The 15,780-nt window shown below is 38.4% G+C and overlaps 1 pseudogene; it reads right to left on the reverse strand.

Moving 5' to 3' along the window:
- Positions 1-1,318: 1,318 nt before the first annotated feature.
- On the reverse strand, positions 1,319-2,185 carry LOC101412855 (phosphoglycerate mutase 1-like; annotated as a pseudogene).
- Positions 2,186-15,780: the final 13,595 nt, after the last annotated feature.

A 15,780-nucleotide genomic window follows, 5' to 3' on the forward strand; every position in this document is an offset into this window, starting at 1 on the left:
AGACATAATTTGTCATTGAATAAGTATTTTATGAAAGCGGACAAAGAGAGGAGTCAGGTAAGCCTTCTGTGTCTGGAACACAAGGCTGTTGTTTTTTTTTAACTTAAAAAAATTTGTCCATTAAAATTTTTTCAGGGTTATAAATTCACCCATATGGAAGTAGAAGTTATAAATTGATAATTTTACTTTATTGAATTTATTTTTAGATAATTGTAGAACAATTCCCTTAAGCATATTAAAGACTATTTTTAGTATTTGTGTTGCACTGAGGATTTCCCACTGTAGTATCTGTATGTAATCATAACATAATGAATTATTCGTAGACTTTAATAGGTTCTCAGTATCATTCCTCAGTGTAGATAGGTCACTTGGATTTTTTTAAATATTGCACATCACTCTTTTATTATACTGTTCTGAAAAAACGATTTAGTACATGTTTGCTCAAACTGAATACTGAGTTTAGAATATGATTCAGAAATCGGTCATAGCGAAAGACACATTTTGACAGGATCATGAGGCATTTCACAAAACAATGGAGGGACTCTCCACATAACAGTGGAAAGAGGGATTCTAAAATACACAGCAGGATGAACTTCTACTCCTTAGAAGTCAAGGAGCTTGCCCCACAGTGATGTAAGGAATGGCTTATTTTCTGATGACCACATGTGGGACTATTATTTCAACTGCCACCAGAAATCCCAGAAGGGTTTTTGTGTTATTTATATAAATTTTGTAAAATTCAATGCAACACATATACATTCAAGGTTGATCCCAACCTTCTGGAGCAGCTCCTCTGGGATTAGGGAGGAAATAAGTCATTGAGTTTTGAGGTTTTGTGGTTTTTTTCGGCTTTTTAAAAAAAATCAGCATGCAGGTTACACTCATCCTCCACTAGAATGAGTAGAGCAGAGACCCCCCCAGACAGTGAGTGACCTGACTACAAAATAGTACAGGTTCCTGGGAACAAGAACAGACTCTTGCTTCCCCTCATTGGTTATGCCTTAACATGGTTCCTCCCTGTCTCATGCTCAAGCAGGTCCTCAGTAAACAAGGCACTTGTAAAGACCCCAGGGTCACTACTTAGGCTTTGCACTGGGACCCAGGCCCTAGAGAAGCCATTCTGACTAGATCTTATGAGTGGAGCAGGTGTAGGAGACTAAATGGCTGAAATGAAAATGGGAGACACTGGTCCCCCATCTGCAGCTACAACTTAAAATGCCTACAGATGTGGTCAGTGTGACAACTGTAGGAGAGAGGTATAGGGGAATGGGATGGACGGGGAGGACATTCCTTGGGATAGTAATCTACTTGCTTGCCTTCACTTCTTGTCCTTGCCCTGGGTAGCCACAGCTTCCACGGCCTTATATACAGTGTCTTCATCCCCTAGGTACTGCATGGGCTTGATAGGCTTCAAGTTCTTGTCCAACTCATAGACAATGGGAATACCAGTGGGCAGGTTCAGCTTCATGATAGCCTCTTCAGAAAGACCCTCCAGATGCTTGACAATGCCCTAAAGACTACTGTCAAGAGCTGTAATCAATACCCATTTCCCCTCCTTGATCTGGGAACTATTTCTTCATTCCAAAAGGGCAGGGCTCTGGCAATAGTGTACTTCAGACTTGCAATAGGGGAGCTGATCTTCAGTGAGGTCTGCATGCCTGTGATTCTGTGATTCTTATTGATGTTGCTGTAGAAGGATCCATCAGGCTTCATTTTTGGTGGTGGGACATCATAGGAGTGCCTCCAGATCTTAGCCTGGGCTTTGCCATGCTTTGCAGCAGTTTCTGCTTTATTGAAGCCAGTAAAACCCCCATGGTGCCACTCATTGAGGTGTCAAGTGCTCACTACTGGCAGTCTCATCTGGTCAATGACTTCCAGCTTGGTCCACAGGGTCCGGATTGCTCTTTTCTGCACTGAGGGGAAGCATATGTCAAACTCATAGCCACCACCTCACAGCACCACTCCCATCATGCTTTGCCTCCTCATGCCAGGCCGGGCATGAGCCAGCCTCTACCAGTCGTTGAAATGGTTTTCCAGGTTCCAGACACTCTCCCCATGCAGGATCTGCACTAGTTTGTAGGCAGCCATGGCCACAGCTTCAAGATGTGGCACAGACTGGGGCTTGCCAAGATTCTAGAGTCATGGCCTGTCTCCCCGCGGTGCCTGGCTTCCGCTTGCTTCTTCGTCCAAATCTTTCCACTGGTCACTTGGATTTTAGAGTCCAAGCAAACATCTGTATTCCAAGGGCAGCCACTAACCTTGAGGTTTGTATATGTTTGTGGAAAATTGCCATGAAGGACTAGAGGAATAGCATTTTATTTTCTTTTTGAATATTATCTTGGAGCAAGGCAACCTCTCCAGTATTCTGGAATAAATGGACAATAATGGACATTGGGCAGAGACATGAGGGTATTTACATACTTCAAGAACAAACAAAGTGGTGAGTTGCCTACATGCCTTTCTTTAAACCAGGCATGTCAAGTGTTAGCCAACTCTGAAGCTCCCTGGGTATGAAAAAGTAGCACAGAGTAAGGTTCTCCTTAGGGATTGACTTTTTTTAAAAGTTGGAAAGTGATTACACTCTTGGTTTTAAAGCCTTAGCTTGAGGCTTTTTTTTTCACTTTATGGTTGGCAAAAACAAGACGATTTTAATAATTCACTTTACACTTCTTTTAAGGAATATAATGGTCACAATAGAAATAAGATTGACCATTCGAGGCAGAAAAGAAAATTGTGATCGTTTAACTTTGAGTTCTGAAAAATAATGGAGCTACAATTAAAATAAATTGCCAGAAAATGTTTCCTCCATACACCTCCACACACAAAAGGAATGAAGTCCTGGTACATTGATACATGTGAAATCATGAATGAACCTTGAAGACATCATGTTGAGTGAAGTAATCCAGATACAAAAGGACAAACATTGGATGATCTCACTGATTTGACATAATTAGAATAAACAAATTCACAGAGTCAAGTATTAGAAGATAGTATTAGAAGATAGGTTACCAGGGGACAGAGTCGGGATAGGGAATGGGGTAGAAGGCTAAAAATGTACAGAGTTCCATTTGGAATGATAGAAATGTTTTGGCAATGGATGGTAGTAAACATCACTATGTTTGATACCTCAACATTGTGAACATAATTAACAGCACTGAAATATATATATCTGAATGTGGTTAAAAGGGTTTTTTTCTAAAAACCTATGGAACCTCACTACACAATGAACCCTAAGTTAAACCATGGATTATAGTTAATAGTACAATTATAAATGTACTATTATCAGTTGTAACAAATGTTCCACACCAATGCGAAGTGTTAGTATTGGGTGTTATACGGGTATTTTATGTATCATTGTTCTGTAAACCCGCAAGTTCTGTAATAAAGAAAAAAGCCTGCACACAAATGTTCATAGCAGATTTACTCATAATTGCTAGAAATTAGAAACAATTTGTCCTTCAAAAGGTGATTTGATAAACAAACTGTGATACATTCAACCATGGGGTATTATTCGGCAATAAAAAAAGTGAGCTATCAAACCACACACACAAATGGATAAATCTTAAATGCATATTGCTAACTAAAAGAGTCTGAAAGGTTATATACTGTATGGTTCCAACTATAGAACCTTCTCTCTGGACTTTTGTGCAATTTTCTGTAAATCTAAAACTACTGTAAAAATAAACTTTATTATTAAGTAAATACAGCTTAAGCAGACAAGAATTATCAATAGACACAGACTCAAAATGACACAGATGATACAATTAACAGACAAGATATTAAAATTGATATTATACTTATATTCCACTTGTCAAAGAAGCTAGAAGAAAATATGAGCATGTTTAAGGAGTCTTGTAAGGTTAAAAATAGACACAAATCAATCAAACTTCTAGAGAAAAAATACAATGTTTGAAATGAGAAATACACTTAATAGGATTAACAGCTAATTATATTCTGCCTAGGCAGGAGGGGTGAAGGTAGACTCAGGGGGAAAAAGTTACAGAGGTGCATAAGAAAACTGTTTGGGTCATGACTATGTTCATTTTCTTGCTTTTGACAAGGATTTCACAGTCATATACATATATCAAACTGTGCCTAACTATATTTTCAACTTGTGCAGTTTATTAAATGTCAAATATATCTCAAAAAAACTGTTAAAAAACACGATGAGATACAAGTACATACATATTAGAATGGCTAAAATAGTCACTTCTGACAATACCAAGTGCTGTCTAACATGCAGAACAACTAGAACTCTCATACATTGTAAGCATGAATGTGAAATGGTACAGCCACGCTGGAAAGACAGTTGACAGTTTCTTATCAAGATAAGCATACATTTACTATGTAATCTAGCAACCTCACTCCTTGGTATTACCAGGTTGAAAAGAAAATATATGTCCATTGCAATGGACACAACCAATCCAATGTCCACAGAGAAAAGGTGGCATTGGAGTGGGAAAAGTGGACATGGTGGCTAATGGGTATGGGGAATGGCAGGAAGAGATGAGATGTGGAGGCGTTTTTGGGACTTGGAGCTGCCCTGGATGGTGCTTCAGGGGCAATCACCGGAAATTGTAAATCCTCACAGGGCCCACTGGATGGAATGGGGGAGAGTATGGGCCATGATGTGGACCATTGACCATGAGGTGTAGAGGTGCCCAGAGATGTACTTACCAAATGCAATGGATGTGTCATGAAGATGGGAATGAGTGTTGCTGGGGGGGGGAGTGGTAGGGTGGGGGTGGTGGGGTTGAATGGGTCCTCATATATTTTTTTAATGTAATATTTTTACAAAATCAATTTAAAAAAAAGAATTTTTATTGTTATATTCATATACCATATGATCTAAAGTATATAATCAATGGTTTTTACTATAATCACAATGTTTATACTACATTTACAAATCTTGGCAATCCTAGGTATACTGCATTTCCATACAACTTTTAGAATCAGCATGCCAATTTCTCCAAAAACATACCCTGTAACTTTATTTTAGTTGTACTGGGAAAATTGACATCTATACAATATTGAGTCTTTCCATCCTCAAACATAGCATATCCCTCCATTTAGTTAGATGTTCTTTAATTTCTCTTGAGTTTTATAGGTTTTTATAAACATGTTTAAAGATCTGTTGTCAAATTTATTTAAATATTTCACTTTTTTTCATGTGATTGTAAATTGTATTTCTAAAAAATTTAACTTCCAATTGTTCATTGCTGGTGTAGTGAAATAAAATTGATTTTTGTATATTGAACTTTGGTCCTGTAATCATGATAACTCAATTATTAGTTCTAGCAGCTCTTTTTAGACTTAAGATTTTCTTCTATAGTCAATCATGTTACTTTCAGAAAGACAAATTAACTTCATTGTTTCAATCTGAATATATTTTATTCTTTTTCTCAGTTTATTGCACTGACTGTCTCCAGTATAATGTTGAAAAGAAGTGAGGAAAATGGACGTCCTAAATTGTTTGGGGTTTATATCATAAATGGATGGAGAATTTTGTTAAATATCTATTGAGTTTTTCTTTATCAGTCTGTTAATGTGGTAAATTGGTTTTTTAAATGATAAACCAATCTTACATTAATGAGACAAAACCCACTTGGTCATGTTGTATCATCCTTTTTACATATTGCTGGGTTTGAATTAAACATTTTAAAAATTTAAAAAATTTTAAAAATTTAAAAAAAAGAAAATATATGTCCATGCTAAAGCCTGCACGGGTATCCTCAAAGTTGCTTTATTCATAATTATCAAAACTTGAAACAACCCAAATATGCCCAACTAGAAAATGAATAAACAACTAAACAACTGTGGTTCCTCCATACAATGGAATACTACTCAGAAATGATAATGAAAAAACTACTGATACACAAAACAGCATGGATGAACCTCATATCATTATGCTAAGTGAAAGAAGCACATTCACAGACACAACATATTGTATGATTTCATCTGTATATTTTTGTAAAATCTAAATTACAGGATGAGGGAAAAGATCAGTGATTGCCCAAGGTTGTGGGGATAAAGGATTGGTTGCAAATGGGCATGGAAGAATTTTTGGCATGTAGGAGCACTTGTATAACTTGTTTCTGATGGTGGTTACACAACTGCATTTGTCAAGAAATACAGAACTGTACACTAAAAGCGGTGAATTTTACTTTAAATTATATCTTGAAAATAATTTTAAAAGCATGCATCTTTTTAAGTGAAAAACATAAGGAACAGATAAGTATTGTTCTGTGATTCCACTTTGGTATTGAAAAAAACAAATAAATAAATCACTCAGTGAATAGACCAGTGTATCTATGCAAGAGTGTATATTTGCATATGCATAGAAAAATATATGCCAACCATAAAATACATGGTAGGAGTGTAAATTTGGGGGAATGGGGTGGAGGAATGGTAGTCAAGAAGGAGACTTTCACTGTCTACAACTGTGGGGCATAAATTATTTTTATTTACAATCCATTACTAAATAGCACATATGGAAGGTATTCTGATATTTTGATAAACTGTATTCTCTGAGGAGAATAAAATTATATTCAATATGCACTTAAAATATATTTGTCTATGTCTTTGATAACTATCTCCATAGGGTTTATAATCTAATAACAAAAAGTATATACTAATTTTCAGTGGAATACAGCTAAAATTTTAAATAAGTATGATCTATGTTCCTTCTGAATTATAGGTCAGAAGAAAAAATACTATGCCCTTTTAAGTGATAATATCTTTTAAAGAATTTCAGAAGAGTCAGAAACCGGCTGGGTATGATTATAATAGGAAAAATGTCATGGGTGAATATAGGCCTCTTGTCACAAATGGGAGAATTTCTAGCTATTTCAGCTTGTTTCAGACCCAGAGAAGAGAAGTAGGGCCATGTATCTGAGAACTTTGTCCTCCCTTAGCAGGGCCGGTAGCATAACCCAGAACCCATGTAGTATCAGCTGTTCTCCAATCCTCCACTTTGTACAACACACATTTACTGAGGTGGGGGAATCAGGAGAGTCTCAGACCCTGAATCATGGACTCTCCTCTTGCCATCAGACAGCCCCAAGTCCTGTCATGTGTCCCTATTATCACCTTCACTGGTTTCCATAGTAAAGAGGACATGCTGTCACTTCAGAGGCAGGAGAGGTTCAATCCACAAGTCTGCTCTTCATGACTACTCTCTGTTCCCAAGGAAGGTCAGGATTTTTACTCCCAGAATCCAATACCCTCAGGGCTGCCAAAAGCAAGTAAATAACACATATTTACAAACTCTCCAGAGCCATCCCAGAGTTTGGCAGGTAAAATGCAAATTCCTGCCCATGGCCTAAAGGACTTTGAATGCCGTGGCCCCTACCTTCCTCACTACCCTCATCTATGTCCCCTCCTTCTCCCACGCTTTTTTACACTGGCCTATCTCCATCCCAAATGAGGCCTTTGCCCATATTTCTCATTCTGCCTGGTAAGCTCTCCCACTCCAGCCCTCTCAAGTTCACACTCCAGGTTGCCATTTAAATGTAATTTCTTAGAGGGGATTCTGTACCCCCCCAATTTAAATTAGATCCCCAATACTATTCTTTTCATGGATGCTGGAGTTGGTCCCATGAAGACCACTTGAGCAAAAGTGTTTGACAAAAAGAATGTTCATTTCATACATTTTAGGCCATGATGTATATTTCATAATGAGTGATTCCACTTCACATAGATCCTGCATGAACTATCCTTCTAAATATCTAGATGCAGAATAGGATAACAAGTACCAAGTCTCTCGCTCTGTCTTAGATTCCCTCTCTATAAAATGGGAGTAGCCAGGCTTATCACATTAAATGAGATAGCATGTGCAAAGCAGATGTACATGTAGTCCTGTTGTTACTGGTGGTCTAGAAAATGTATCTGTATTCAGGGAAATTTTTATTCCCACTGCCTCCTGCCAAAACTTGGGACTCTGTGGGTTATAAGAAGGAAGTGGTACTAGGAAAGAGCTGAATGACTTTCCAAAAGAGTGGGAAATGTTGGAAACACATAGCCTTATACTATAACTACAACTGACCACTCCTATAATACAGAAATAGTTCAAACCTTTATCCCTAATGTAAAGCATTCCCAGAGAGCACTGGGAATGGACCTCTAGGGCTTGAATCAAGGAAATACAACCCCTGTCTCTGATAAAGAGAAGAAAGGATGAGGGATATGGAGGGCGTGAGACTGTGTGTAAGTATGTAGTGTCTTAAGGATTCTGAGAATCATTCAGTGGAATTGGTAGTATTTTTCTCTCTATCCATGACTGAAATCCTTGGTAGAATTACAGGTTTATGACTGAGGATCTGAAGGGAGGGACATTGACACAAGAGACAGGAGTCTTGAGCCATTCCAGGGTGAGTTCCTTCCCTTGTCTTGGCCTTCACCATCAAGTGAGTGTTCATTGAACATCCCTCACAGTTCATACCCTAGTAGCCAATGGGCAGAAGAAGTCACAGAAATCATCACACAGGACCCAGGTCTTGTGGAAGTCACTATGACTTCTAAGAAGGGAGGCCTCGCTGGAATCATTAGAGACCCCTCAAAGAGGAGCTGGAGTTTGTAAAATGGGCAGGTTTCAAGGGGAGCTAGATGGAAGGAAGGGAACTGTCATTGCAATTCTCTTAGCCACACAGGCACACACACAGGCAGAAGGGATGTTGTCGTGACTCTCTTGGGGTCTCTCTGCCAGCTTAAGGCTTCCGCCTCGAGCTACTAAAGGAGGGGCTCTCCACACTCTATCCCACACCACAGACAATCCACCCACGCCTTGGCACAAGCATCTAGAATGGAATCTGATTCTCTCAGATCTTCGATTAGCATGGAGCCAAAATACTGTAGAGACAAGGAGTTACCAGATTTAGGAATTCCTGCACTGACAACCTGGGATGGCCAACAAATTAAGGACCATCCCACTCAGTGTTTTCTGGCTAAAAAGACAACCTATAGCCAAGCAAAACTGGGAATTTTACTCATTGCAGCAAGGGAAAATGCACACCATGGAGTCCATAAAGTGTCTCAGTAAGAGGGTGTTACAAATGATTTATTATGGGATTTGGGCTTGTGTTAGGCATTTGGGGGGAGGGTTCAAGAAACTGGGTTTTGCTCTTGAGTTGGTGTTATCAAGAAACAAGGATAATTCTATGATTCAGTATCTTAATGAATTTTATCTAGAAGTGGGGAAGAATAGAGCAAGGCTGAAGCTGTATTTGGTAAAAGAAAAATAGTCATATTAGCCAAGAGAAGGGGTTGGTTAGCATTTTTGTGTCTCATACAGTGGTCTTGAGTTTTGTTTCACTTCATTACAGTCGAAGAGTGACTTTGTCTGAAGTAGGTGTCTGTGAGATGGTTTACGTTCAACAAGAGAACAGCACCATCCAGCTGTGAACAAGCCACTTCATAAGGGAGAATGACAGGATGGCAGGCAAGGCAAACCTGAGAGATTGTGAATACATTATGGATATAGACAGAGTACTGGACTAGACAAAACAGGTATAGATGGAACCAATAAGGATGACCAGACTTGTTACACAGAGATAAAGACCCTACATATCTGAATGTATGATGGGCAAACGTGGGCACCACTGTGCTGGAAGGTAATGAAACCAGCACTTAAGCCCAAATCTGCCCCACTCTCATGTGCTCTTTTCTAACTACTGAGATTTGGTGCTATCCTCTTTTACAACATCTTTTACAGATGAGGCCGTCACAGAGGGAGGGACTTACTTCATCCAGGGGATGTTTTTGTGTGTAAGAAAGTGGGCCAACAAGCAGAACATAACCTATGGCAGCCAGAAAAGGATCCAGTGGGGATAAGTGAGGTATAGCTGTTTAAACGCATCATACACACCTGAGATTTCCACAGAGGAAAGCTCACCATGAATGAAGTCTGTTAACTTTTTCTTCTCATACTATTTAGTGTCCAATATACTAAAATATGAGTATATCATTCTTTCTCCAGTAGAAAGTAAATTTCCTTTCTATTACAAACTTTCATCTCTGCACTTTAAACGAACAGGCTGTACTCATGCCTTCTGCCAAATCATTTCTTTTCCAAGCACGTGAAATTTAATTGTCTCCATGGGAGGAAAAGGATTGCTTTGCATTTAGTCATATTTGTTTTGAGAATGTAATGAATGGTTATTTATATGAGGTCTTGGTGGATCAACAAGTTAGGCCAATTCAAGAGTTTTGTTCGAGTTTTTCATGAGTATGTATGAAAGCAATTTCATTTGAGTCTCAGTTCCTATCTGTATTATCTATAAGCAAATATGTTGGAAGGCAGATTTTTTTTCTCTCTCCTATCCCGCCCCCCCGCCTCCGCCCAGTTGTCGGTTCTCTGTGTCTCTTTGCTGTGTGTTCTCCTTTGTCCGCTTCTGTTGTTGTCAGAGGCACGGGAATCTGTGTTTCTTTTTGTTGCGTCATCTTGCTGTGTCAGCTCTCCATGTGTGCAGCGCCATTCCTGGGCAGGCCGCAATTTCTTTGGCGCTGGGTGGCTCTCCTTACAGGGCGCACTCCTTGCGCGTGGGGCTCCCCTACGCGGGGGACACCCCTGCGTGGCAGTGCACTCCTTGCGCGCATCAGCACTGTGCATGGGGAAGGCAGATTTTAATTGTAATTTGCTTCAAAATGAAACACTTTGTGAGAAAACAAGGAACAAAGTTCCTTCAAAGTTTCTGCCAGGGTTTAGCAATGATATTCTTACAAAAATTAATTTGTTTTGAAATAAATAATACATAACTTTCTTTGTTAAAAACAATATTTATGTAACTGTTTTATAATTGCAGAAATGAAGAATAATATTTGTCCCAAATGACACAGTAAATTGAAACTAGTTTTTTCATCGTTTTCAAGTGTCAGAAAAGGAACCCAAAAAGTTAATTGTGTTTGTCAGTGGGTTGTGGTATTGCCAGTTGATGGAATTTTCCCCTCCATCCTTGAATGTGTTTTCCATATCATCTAAAATGAGTGCAGATTCCTCTATGTCCAGGAACAAAGCCAATAAAATTATATCCAATAATCAAGGCATGGCTGGGTGAAGCAGTGGAAAGTGTTTGGGGTCAGAAAGACATGGATTCCATTCTGACTCTGCTAATGACATTTGACATTTGACATGGTAGGATACTTAAGCTCCCTGAGCCTCAGGTCCCAGATTCAGGGAGTGAGGAGAAGAGACCGTCCCTCATAGCTTCCTTGTGGGGATTTGATGAAATCACAAAGGCCATGAAGATCATCAAGATGCTTTGGTTTCAGTCATGCCTGAGATCTGAGACTCAGTTTCCTCATCTGTAAATGGGGAAACAGCATGTCAACCTTGCAGCTGAGCCAAATGGTTTAAATGTTATATAGATTAAAAAATAAGTCATTGTCATATCATGTATGCAATTAATGAAAGTATATAAATGCTATATCTAGTAAGGGATAATAAAAAGTTTTGCTTTGCATCTTTAATTTTTTCCCTCTTTTCCAAATCCACTTAAATATTTTTGAAATATTTAAGAGAATGTCATAAAGTAAGTTGTTTAAAACTTTCAAAATTTGCAGTTCTACCTCAAGAAGATTCATACAGACTTTTCCATGCAAAACTGCTAAAAAGAACAGACTGCCATAACAATCTCTCATGGGCTCTTTAAAGGAGCAAGCATCAATTTTCAGTCTTCTTCTGTCTCAGTGGCATCTCTGAAGTACATGTTCCAGGTGTTCTCTATGGAGGGATTCTGGAGTTCCACTGCTGACATGATCTGTGTCCCAGGTATCTACCTCAAAAATGGAAAGATGAATCCTTGAGCAAGTCTTTAAACAAGATATTTGAAAGCTCTAGAGTTCAGTGCATTGTGTGAAACCACAGCCCATAAGAAACTTTGAGCTCACAGTCATTGGACCCTTTCAAACAAAACATAGTGGAACTAGAGATGGCGAAGCTGGAGGAGTTATTAGATGTATAATGGTTATCAGTCCACTAGGGTGTGTCTAGGGATAATTCCAAAAGGAAGTGTTGCTTAAAAACTGAGACCTGAGGGATAAGGAAGCTTTAGCCAGGTAAAAAGAGAAGGCAGAGCTAGTCCAAGATGCTAGCCACATAGAACTCAATGACCTGGTTTATCTTTGTCAGGGTAAGTCCTGTGTGGCAATTCACTAACCTGGCAATTGAGCATGTCTGGAAAACTGTGTGAAACATAACAAGACAACTGTAGAAAATGCCTGAACTCCCTTCTATTCTTTTATACTAGGTCTGTAATATCCACTGGCCCTCTCAGCAAAGTGTGATACTATTACTATGATTTACATCTGTGAAACCATAGACGAAAACTACTTTGTAAAGATATTTCAGTATCATTTTATTTTTATGCCCTTTCACCACTTGCAATACAAAAATAAATATTTTCCTTCATTTTCCCAAATTATATTTTTCATTGAAGATAAGTCAGAAATTGAAGGTCAGTGACAATCTAGTGACCAGAACCAGGATGGCCATTTGGGATAACTTAGCAGGAAGCCTTGGAAGGAGGAAGGGAAGGACCCCAATGGAGGAACTTTCTGGAAGTTTACATCACAAAGGAAGCATTAAAGGATGACTCAAACAAAGTCTATGAACATTAAGACATTTGCCAGGAAGTGCTCTTCAGCCTCTCCTCCCCAACATTTTCCAGAAATTTATGCGTGTGTAGTGTGTTTCTGTGAGAGAATATTGTGAAACACACACACATACACACACACACACAGTTGAGAAACATACATACTGTGGTGGTTTGAAGCTTTATGTATCCCAGAAAAGTATGTCCTTAAAGTTAATCCATTCCTGTGGGTGTGGACCCTTGTAAGTAGGAACTTTTGGTGAATAGAATCTTAAATTAAAATGTGACCTTCCTCACTCAGGGCGGGTCTTAATCTTCTTATTGGAGTCCTTTATTAGAGAAGGAAATTCAGACAAATAGAGAGAAAGTCATGGAAACAGGAAGCTGAAAGCAACAAAACTCAGAAGAGAATGGAAAGACCAGCAGGTACTATCATATGCCTTGCCACATGACAGAGGAGTCTGGGATTGCCAGCAGGTCTTCAGGGAGAAAGCATTTGCCTGATGATGTCTTGATTTGGACATTTTTCTCATCCTTGAAACTGTAAGTTTGTAAGCTGGTAAATTCCCACTGTTAAAAGCTAACCCATTTTATGGTACCTGCTGTTGGAGATCTAGCAAACTAAAACACATACATATTATTTTTGTGATGAAATGCTCAACCAAGAATATATATTAAAAATTTTTATATCAATTATTCTTTTATTTTGAAATTAACATATTTGTTTCAGACTGTGCAGAAATGTGTACTTCTTAGAGAAAAAATTTCTCATATATTTCTTTCATCCTGTTATACAGCAAGATGCCCATCCTTTGTAATCTAATTTATATTCTCCAGACATATTTCTATCTGTACAGTATTATATAAGTAGGTGCATATAAACATATATATTCTTAAAAGGAAGAATATATAAACTGTTCCTCAATACACACAAATATACATATATCATTGTTTTTTTTGTGCTTCTTCAGCCTTAACATGTTTGATTGTGATGTATAGTTCTTTTCTGAATGATTTCACTGTAGACTATGAATACTACTCTTCAAGGTAATCAGATTTATTTATATAAAAGAACATTAAACATTTCTCTATAAAATATTTTCCACATATTTTTCCAATATTTCATATTTCCTCATGTGTGTCACTTGTTTGAGACAGACAGGGTCCTTTTTTTTAACTTTCCCATAATTCTTCTAGTTAAATCTTAACATAGTTTAAAGATTTTTCAGCGTCACATATGAGTTTTAAATTTTCCTGAAATCTATGTCATACCCATATGGTACTCCACCAACCCCCACATAGGTGGTAAAGATGATGACGGGTGTAAAATCCTGCCCTTAAGGCCTAGAGTTCTAGAAGTAGGTCACATTGTTTAGGCTGTCCTGGAGATGGTGTGTGGGGTCCAAGCAGGAAGCACAGAAAGGTGACCTCCATGGAAGGGGGAATTAACATATAAAGAATTACTTTAAGCCAGAGACACTTTACACGGTATCTTCTTTAACCCAAATAAGTATTCAGTTATTATCCCCACTAATCACAAATATAGACTAAGGTCTAAAATTTTTTCCATTGTGTCTCAAAGGCTTCAAGGTTTTTGTACTCCTCAAAGGTATGATATTTGATGCAACCCTGTGTATTACTCAATTTTTTTTCTGCTATGAGCTGTATTTTTTAAGGGGGTACTAGGGATTGAACCTGGGACCTCATACATGGGAAGCAGGAAATCAACAACTGAGCTACATTCACTCCCCAAGTTGTATTATTTTTAAATCAAAATATTACTGAAAATTTAAAGTCAATTTCAGTACAACCAATAGAAAAATGTTAAAAGTGTGAAAAGTTGGGGGTGAGACCGCCAAGAGGGTCCATTTGCCCAATATGCACTTAAACCAGTATACAGTCACCAGGATTTCAAGTGAAGAGTTTATTGCATAGTCGACCAGCAAGAAGACCAGAGGCAAAACCTCAGATTAGTGTCCCTGAATAAAATGGGCACTGGGGTTTGTAAGTCTAGACAAGGCAGACTTAAAGGAGTGGGTGGGGATGGGGTGAGATAATGTGGGCCAATCCAGTTTGGAAAAGGTGGGGTTAACCAGAGTATGCTTAGTTGCAAGTTATGCTTGGTCTTAAAATGGAGCCTAGGGGGAAAGGATGTGGCTCAAGCATTTGAGCGCCTGTCTCCCACATGGAGGTCCCAGGTTTGGTTCCTGGTGCCTCCTAAAGAAGACAAACAAACAACAAGCAGACAATGAGCAGACATCAAGCAAAAAAAAATGAGCAGACAACAAGCAAAAACAACAACCAAGACAACGAGCAAAAGAAGAAAAACAAATGAGCAGTGAGTGGATGTGGCTCAAGCAGTTGAGCACCCGCCTCCCACATGGGAGGTCCCAAGTTTGGTTCCCAGTGCCTCCTTTAAAAAAGAAAAAAAAACCAAGCAGACAATGAGCAAAAACAACAAGCAAACAGATGAGGGAGCCATGGGGTGGGGCACAGGGAATGGAGGCTTAGCATGCTCAGTGACTAGAACCAGTTGGAGCCAGCTTTAGCAGGTTCTGCAAGGGGGAAAAGAAATAGTAACTTATCTTGCAAGGCAGCAAGCCTCTTATGAGTAAACATAAGGAGGTGGGCATTTGAATGAAAGGGAAGTAGAAACTTCTAGAAACATCTACAAATCAGTAAGGGAGGTACTTCTCTGAAGAGTGGGTTAGTAAGAAGTTGCACTTTCAAGGGGGTTGGTAAATGGCAGTTTCAGGAGTAAATATTTTAAACATTACAGAATTTGTGCTAATATGCATGAACATTAAGGACTTTTGCTAATCAGTAAAGGACGAGATATGAACAAATAATTCACCTAAGAAATAAAATGCTCCTGCAATAACAACTGGATAGATGCCAGGCTACATTAGTTGAAGAAATGAAAATGTGGAGGAGTTATAAGTGAAAAAGCCAATTTGCAGAAAATTAGTTATGTAATTGCAAATTCAAAAAGAATACTATTCATATAAAACAAAAATGTTTAAAGGTAGACAAACATATTATCTAAAAAGAAACACATCTGGAAAAAGTTCACTTGTCTATTTGCAATGGATATCTGTATATCAGGGTGAGGCAATTATATAGATGGAAGATGAAGAAGGATTTCATTTTCTAAATATACATTTTTAGTGGTTTGTATTCTGTAAATAGGCAA

Source organism: Dasypus novemcinctus, chromosome X (genome assembly GCF_030445035.2).
Source record: "Dasypus novemcinctus isolate mDasNov1 chromosome X, mDasNov1.1.hap2, whole genome shotgun sequence".
NCBI lineage: Eukaryota > Metazoa > Chordata > Mammalia > Cingulata > Dasypodidae > Dasypus > Dasypus novemcinctus.